We start from the raw sequence: 9,186 nt of genomic DNA, 5'->3' as shown, positions 1-9,186 counted from the left end.
GCATTGCATATCCGGCAGTGGCTCGATCAACGGTATCCTGACAAATGGATTGGCAGAAGAGGTGCTCTGGAATGGCCGGCAAGATTTCCGGATTTAACGCCATTGGATTTCTTTCTCTGGGATTATTTAAAGACAATGGTATACAAAACTCTCCCGCAGAACATTCAGGATCTAAGACACAGGATTACTGACACATGCAGACAAATTAATAACGAAACATTCACAAAAGTCCGACAGGATTTCGAAAATAGATTGTACTTTTGCTTAGCTACCAATGGTGAACATTTTGAACATCTAATAAAGTAAGGTACATCTATTTAATTGCAATAGCTATCATTTTATTTTTTATTATAATTAATTTTTTTACCTATTTTACGAGAACGGATTAACCAATTCCAGTTTTCTAAATGGAGTTGAGTGAGAATTTTCAAGATCTTTAAAATGATGTGTTATAAGATAGGGGGTGCCATTCAAAACTATCAAGTGAGGGTAGCTAGGGGTAAGGGGTTGAACATAAAATAATACTGGTACTGGTTTTGAACTTCCCCCTCGATATCTGAATTAACGCTCCCTGCTAAACGAAGTACTAGGGGTGGGAAGTTTTGAAATGAAGGCACTGTAGGTATGGGGAAATATGAAGCTCCTGCTGTCATTTAAATAAATATTTAATCTTACCATGAAGTATTGCCTGATTTATTTATTGAAAATTCCTTCCGAACATCACAACAAAAACATTTTTTTTTTGGCTCGTTTCTCCATTCAAGGTAACATCATCAGAAGATAACTGAAACTAAATTTAGTTTCGATGTGAGAAAAGTGTTCCCAAATGATCGATATCAAGCCAGAGGTTCCAATCTTATTTATAAAAATTGCTAAGTGCACACACTGATATTTTTTATCTCTTTCAATATTCTGTAAATGCAATCATATTTTGAAATATTACCTGAAAAAATGCAATAATTTCTTTTCACATTTGCTGAAGACCAAATAAAAAACACACCCATATATTTGAAAAATTTTCAGTTGCATTTTAAAGGCTCGAAAGGTAAACCTGATATGTGTGGTGTAATTGATATACATTCCCAACGTGAGATTTTTGATATTGCAAAATATTACTTCAATAATTTTCTGAACGATGCTCTGAGATCAGTTGAGGAAACGGATGTTTTCCAAAGACCAACCTAATGGAAATGGAACTGATCTCATTTCATTTTTGAATTGTAACTGATATGATGTGTCATGTTTTTCAAAACATATTTTGAATCAAAATGATCTGAATTGAATCCATCGATCAGTTCATCATTAAGAATCATTATATTTCTGTAAAGGTATTTTTGAACATAGAAGTGTTTCATTTTCTATTAAATAAAAAACATGTGAACAACTTTCGACAAAAAAAATTGTGTGGAATGATTTTTGATGTGTTGGAATCTAAATTTTATTGAATAATAATATCAAACCCGATATTGCAGCCATGAGACTTCCAGAAGGGCTAACGAGAAGAGAACAAGTCATAATAACACGACTTAGGATAGGACATACTAACTTAACATCCTCTTATATACTGAGAAGACAAAGACGACCATCCTATGAAAATTGACAAACTTTGATGACGGTCAAACACCTTTTCATAGAATGCCACCAATATGAAACCGATTGACAATGATATAACTTACCGGATAATATCAGAACTTGCCTCAGTACCAAAGCTATAAGAAATGTTTTGAACTTTCTGAAAGCAACAAACCTCCTCAACAAAATATAAACAGTTATCGTATACTACAAAATGGCTAATGACCTCAGTAGTCGATGCCAGAATAATAATTAAATAGTTATTTATCAAAATATTTTTCTGTGACGGGAAAAACGACGATTGAATATTGAAAAAAACATATTATTACTATATGTTAAAGTCAGAAAATTATCGATGTGAAATTTCAATTTTTAAACAGGTAGGCTGTTGTACTTATAGCGTTGCTAGGAAAGCAATCGATAGAAAATCAAATATCTGTCGATTTAATTCTAATCTAATAATAACACTGATGATCTTCAAACAAGACCCAACCTCTGACGAATGCAAGAAACTCTTTGGAAGGTTCGAAATAGATGAATATTTCAATCCAGTGGACCGCTATTATAATATTCATGCAGTCATTGTTCACTGTGGTTCTGGCGTTGAATTTAGTCATTATTACGCCTTGGTCAAAGACGAAACGGACTGGTTTAAGTTTGACGATAGTCGTGTCACGAAGTGTTCTAGTGATGCATTGAATCTATTGGAGCCTCTGGAGACACACTACATTTTGTTTTATAAGAGAGCGATCAAGATCTTCAGATGATATGGTGCTGCAGGTTTTTCCGGGTTTTTCTGCAGCTGAAAAAGCAAATGCGCCACTGGAATCAATGAAGTCGCCCCGGAGCGCCCAATAATTTTTATTGTTGTTTTTATTTTTATCGTTATTTTAATAAATATATTGGGAAATAAAATTCTGTGATTTGAGTTAAAAATTGCAAACTTAATGGTCAGTAGTTATTTTGAAAAACTCCAGCGGAGTTAGTAGAAGCAGCGAAAGTAGGGTCACAAAAATGATTGCCAGGTAAATCGCGGAAAATTTATGAAACCGCGTATTCAAGATTCATGGAATGGAAGATGAAAAAGACACGCAGTTTTTTCTCGGAGACGGTGTTATTGGCTTATTTTTCGGAACTGGCACAACAACAACAGCCATCAACAGTGTGGTCGAATTATTCAATGATTAAAAGTATGTTACAATCCAATAATAACGTAGATATCTCAAAATATTTCAAACTAATTAAATTTCTGAAACAAAATGGGAAAGGTTACACGCTCAAGAAAGCTGCGATATTTACGAGTACACATATTAGTGACTTTTTAAATAATGCTTCCGATGAAGTTTATTGAATGGCCAAGGTTGTTGTTATATTTGAGATTGCAGAAGCTTGTCGAATTTGTGAAATTAGGTAACATTAGATGATATTGAAGATTCGAGAACGTTATTAATTGTGAAACCCAAGCAAACAAAAAATGATGTAAATAGGAGATTTGCAGTTACTGAAGAAAAATATAATTTCAACACAAGAAACTGTACTGTTGTACCGAATAGTTCAATAAACATATCATTCATGCAATTCACATTTAATAATTGTTCTTTTGATATAAAGGAAATGTAACTTTTGTATAAGAAAATATTCTGAAATAAAATGTCTACCTTTATAAATATATATCCGAGAAAAAAGTACTCACTTTTTCCGGGGAAAGAAGTAATTTCTAAAAAGTAACATTTTGTTACCTGTCATCAAAGATAAAATGTCAAACTTTTTTCTCGTCACAGAAAAAAAAAATTGCTTTTATTGATAGGAAACAAAATACAAAGAAAAAAGTATATATAAACAAAAATATAACCTCCTATCAAATGGCAGGATTCAACACATGTATGTTATATATTCCAGCTACGATACAACATGTATAAATACTATAATTTAAAAACAAAGAAAAGAAGTCGATGCAAGAAAAAGAAAAAAAACGGAAATAGATACTAGCACTCGAAATTCAGCATGCTAGGAATTTCATTCATAAGCAAAAGATGTTTCTTTTTTTTTTAATATAATACAATTTGAATTCTTAAGCTCGTTAGGTAATTTGTTAAAGAGCCAGGTTATGTAATGAGAAAAAGATCCACGATAATGGGAAGTTTTGTGGTGAGGGGGAGTGAGCAAGTTCTTGAATCTCAGATCAAGATTATGAACGCCGGTCTGGAACCTGAGTTTGTTGTTATTATTTTATATTGAGCGTTCATCACATGTTTCAGGAATATGTTGATCGCCTACACTCACGGGGTTTTTCCTAACTGAAAAGATTTTAATCATTACTTTCCACCAAAATTCACAGATCTTGAAGGTTTCAATCATTCTGGCTCAGTGATACAGTTGAATATTTTATTACTATCTGTGAACGGCATTGATATCAGTCATCACTAATAATTTATTTGTCACCACAATCGACTAATTCTGATCAGGGAGAACGGATAAAAAAAATGACAGGAAAACTTTCCCCAAATATGAACAACCAATTTAATTGGACTGTGGACAGAAATACAAAATTCCTCAAGCAATATACAGTGTCATCCCCAAAGTTTGCGCCATACGATAAACTTATTTATTAAGGATTTTTCGACAAAATATTATTCCTGATAAAAGTTTGTGCATCTCCTGAAAACTAAACAAGCACCAACAACATACAGTAAATCACACGTAATATACGAGGAGCCATCAAATATTTGATTTTGAGTCAGGAGTAAAGTACTCTCATTACGAAAAATCTCGGGAAATGTTATTTTGAAAAGTTATTCAGCATTGGAAAATATATCTAGATTTGGAGTCATGGCATCTAAGTGAAGTTTCATTTTTTTCCCATTTTTTTCAAATGGGGACTACAAAAAGAAAAATTTGCTTAAATGATCAATTTTTTTGAAGAGTGAAATGATTTCCAAAGTTTTTGGTGCAAGGTTATTTTTATTTTTTGTTAACACCGAAAATTAATCAAAATTATACAGTACTGTAACAAGAACTGGATATTCATTAATATCAAATCGCAAAACATCAAAATAAAATAGGCATTTCGGAACAAACTCATTGATTTACTGGAGATTTCCTTGTCCAAAATAATTCTTCAAAATAATCCCCAGAAAATCAATGAGTTTGTTTCAAAATACCTATTTTATTTTGATGTTTTATGATTCGATATCATTGAATATTAGGTTCTTGTTACAATACTGTATAATTTTGAGTAATTTTCGGTGTTAACCAAAAATAAAAATAACTTTGCACCATCAACTTTGAAAATTATTTTACTCTTCAAAAAAATTGACTGTGGTTAACACCATAGTGGTATAATTTGTAATATTGCAGGCTTTTTAAATAAAACGTCGTATACAGAATGCAAATTTTTCTTTTTGTAGTCCCCATTTTTTTAAAATGGGTAAAAAAATAAAACCTTTTTAGATGGCCATGACTACAAATCTAGATGTATTTTTCAATGCTGAACAACTTTTCTAAATAACAGTTCCCGAGATTTTTCAAAACAAGAGTACTTTACTCTTCTCTCAAAATCAAATATTTGAAGGCTCCTCGTATATTACGTGTGTTTTACTGTATTTTATTGGTGCATGTTTAGTTTTAGTGAATGCACAAACTTCTATCAGGAATACATTTTTGTCAAAAAACCCTTAATAAAAAAGTTTCCCATATGGTGCATACTTTGGGGATGACACTGTAATTTATTGCAAAAAATTTTGAAGAATCGATATCAAAACATAAGAGGATTGTTCAAAAAATGAGGTGAATGCTCAAATTTCGTACATACGATAAGCGATTGTTTTTATTTTTCATGTTGGTACACTCGTCTCGATCTTATGTTCACAGTTTCAAGTGTTTATTGTAAAAAAGTGTAGAAAAGAGCAAATCGAAAAGTTCACCCCGAGAAATTACGGCCTAATATGAAATAATGGAGTCAATTGATCAGTAACTTATCATATTCATAAATTTTACCTATGCATTGAATAATCAATGGTAACAAACGAAATTTTCATACTTACTTCAAACTCCACATAGTGGATATGTGTACAATGTACTGTAATATTAGTAGGAGCTGAATTGAACACACAGTTTTTCAGGAGTCTCAAAAACTTTTTTTTCACTATGGTAAAATCGGGAGAAACCTGTTTCAGTCAAAAAATTTGTTTCCCTGCTGATATCGTTCTTGGAATATTTCAACTTCAATTCAATTCAACTTTCAATATTTTGATTACGTTTGAATTGAAAGGGTATATATAGGAAGAAATTAATTTTTGGGAAACAAAGTTTATGTCCCTCTATTCTCCATCTACATGATACAAAAAATGTTGAATTCTTCCTTATAAAGAAAGGAAGTAACCAATTTAAAAAATTATTCAATGAAATATCATAAATATCCTAACAGCGGTTTGATTGAGTAATTTGAAGTGATAAGGCGCTTATTCGGCCCTAACTAGATTGAAATCATTATTTAACTGGTAACAGGATCAATTTTTTCTCAAAAAAACCAATTGTTTTCCGGTCAACGTTTTGATTTTAATTAAATTATTCTTCAGGGCTCGAAAAGTAGTTTCTTCGTTTTAATATCAACAATATCGTTATGTGTTGATGTTATGATCATGACCATCTGCTTTGGTGACCACCTGACAGTGAAATTCAGTGAAATTCAGAGTTGTCTATTAGCAGTATCTCTGTATCTGTAGAGTAGGAAGGGTGGGTGTAAGCCCACGCTCATAGGCCACATGTGACCCATTGTATATCCTCCCGAAGAGTTGTCCTCCTAGGTCATCGTCTATCCTGTTCTTTCCAGGCAGGTGTAGGCCAACACTCGCCGAACACACACTCTCTTATTGACGATAACTCCAGGGACTCGCACAGGACATAGAGGTGTGTCCACTAGCCCCATATTATGTAGATGTTTCCTTAGTTGACAGTGACCAGTCAGAAATCCTACTGTAAGGCGTAGATTTTTCCTGGTCATCGCCAGATATTTCTACGGCGCTAGCTTCCCAGGGTCGCCCAAGGTGATCCTGGCAAGATTACATCATTTGATTCCATCCCATCTCTTTAAGGATTGAGCATGGGTGTAACATTTGACTAGTTCCGCTATTGTCGAAGTCATCAGGCCGTGGGTGCCACTGGGTCCTAAAATTCTTAGTCCAGCCGCTTCCATAGCTAAAGAGTTGGCAATGCGATTACTTTTACTCCTGTCGTGCTCTTTAACCCACCTCAGGATAATGTTATCTACCGATGCTTTGGCTAAATCTTGGTGGCACTCTAGTACTAGCCCTGAGGTAACACTCTATCTGTTCAAGGATAAAAGTGCTTGTCTGATATCAGTGCAGATTGTTATGTTTTTGCCAGAAATTCCTTTCTTGGTTATTTCTTTTGTGGCGATTGAGATATCAGCCAGTTCTGTTTGGACCACGCTGATATTTCTTCCCATTCCCCACTTAATCCTTAGGCTTAGTACACTCCACATCCTGAGCCTTCTTTGGTTTTTGAGCCGTCTGTATAAATCCGTATCGCATTTGTAGCATCTGACTCTGTGTTCTGCTTAATTTGTATTTTGTATGGTTTATTAAACACAAACCTGGGTTCAATTGCATCACTTGTTGCCTGCAGCAGAGGTTGCGCTTCCAACCATAGGCTCAGCCTCAATTGACCCATTCCTACTTTGAGGTTTACACCAGCCGTGCGCAATCGTACCATGGCCATTAACGCAACCTCCTTAACGTACAGATCCAGAGGGGTCAGACCCGTGATTAATTCCGCGGTTGGTATTTTTCCCAAGGCTCCTGTGATGTTAAAACAAGCCAGTCGCTGTATTTGATATAATTTTTGGATGGCCGTTGGTTGTACAACTTTCGGTCCCCATGTAATGGATCCATACATTAACATAGGTCGTATTATTGCAGTGTAAGTCCAAGTGACCACACGGGGTGAAATACCCCATGCGCGTCCCACTGTCATCCGACATTGCTCTTGAGCCACGTATGCTCTTTTTGCTCTACTCTGTAGATGAGAGTTCCATGTTAGCTTCTTGTCAAGGATAGTACCAAGGTATTTCACCTCTTCAGAGAAGTTTAGTTTACTTTTGAAGATTTCGGGAGGTTTTGAGCCCATTAAACTTCTTTTCCTGGTGAAAAAGACCATCTCAGTCTTCTTGGGATTGATCGACAGTGAGTGTTCCTTACACCATGTTTCTATCAATTTGAGCCCATCCTGCGCTCTATCGCACAGTGTGTATGTATCTGCGTATGCAATTGTGTAGAATCCATTATTATTGAGGTGATTAATTAGGGTATCCAGAACTATTAGGGTATCCAGAACTATCCAGAAAAGGGGTGATAAGACCCCTCCTTGTGGACATCCCCTCATGACCAGTCCTCTCACTGTAATGTCTTCTACATTAATACTTATTGCTCTAGAGAGCATCTGGAATATCCATTCTCCTACTACCAGGGGTACATTCCTGGAGTGTAGTTGCTGGGTAATTGTTGGAAAGGTTGTTTTCTCAAATGCTCCCTCGATATCTATGAATATCCGTCCAGTTCGTTGTTCCAGGAAAGACAGAACCTGGGAAGTGAGTTTCCATAAGAATCTCAGCACTCTCCTAGAGGTTGGCGGCTTTGTCGCCATTTTCTTTCGTCAGGATGCCGACACTCTTATGGTGGTCATTTGAGAGTGCCTTCTGTAGCCTAGAAGCTAGTGGGAAGTCTTCGACTGCTTCACAATAGGCTCTCCAGGCTTCTCTTTGCTTTCGTCTGCAGACTTTTTTGAACTCTGAGGTTGGCTTGATATATACCCTAGTCCTCTTCGAGTCTTGTACGTTTTGCCTTGTTAAAGGTCGTTCTCGCTGTCTTCCTGAGGTGTTCCAATTCAGGGCACCACCATGTGTTGGTTGTGCCATGTGTTTGAACCATCCTCATCGGACAGGATTCCTTATAGGCAATGTCTATTTTGTTGTGGATAGATACCGTGAAGCTTTCCAGTTCTTCATTGTTGCCAGGAGTCAGGTCCTCTGTTTTCCGCAAAGCTCCTTTTAAGAGTCGATTGTAGAGAGCTACATCCGTCCTCTGACATAGAAATATGGTCCGAGACTTGACAGTTTTGGATTTCGTTTGATATTTTGGCTGTCGTAAGCGTGATATCTAATAATGTTTAGCTACGGGCGTTAATAAATGTTGGCTCCGTGCCTCTGTTCAAGATCGTTAGATCTTTCTGTATTATATATTCTTATAGTGACTTAACTCGGGCGTTGATATCCTTGCTGCCCCAGCTCAAGTGGTGAGAGTTTAAGTCGCAACCCAATATGAGCTCCACTTTCTGTTGAGGCAGTGATCCACTAGTACCTCCATTTCTCTGGTCGGTGGTAGGGTGGCTACATCTGAAGGGTGGTACACCGATACGATGATCAACGCCATATGTTTGTCTTTTCCAACTGGACATTCAACTTTAACCGCAGTGTGGTGCTGAATTGTGCCATCGGAAACGCTCTGTATTTCCTAGAAACGTAGACAGTCGTCCTAGGTTGCTGGTTGCTTGGTAAGCTGAAAATATGACCAGCTAGGCTACTGAAACCAGTAATTT

This window comes from Leptinotarsa decemlineata, unplaced genomic scaffold (assembly GCF_025532065.1).
Source record: "Leptinotarsa decemlineata unplaced genomic scaffold, Ldec_3_MD MMD2_tig00000218_RagTag_RagTag, whole genome shotgun sequence".
In the NCBI taxonomy this organism is placed as follows: domain Eukaryota; kingdom Metazoa; phylum Arthropoda; class Insecta; order Coleoptera; family Chrysomelidae; genus Leptinotarsa; species Leptinotarsa decemlineata.
This window is presented reverse-complemented; position numbering follows the sequence as displayed.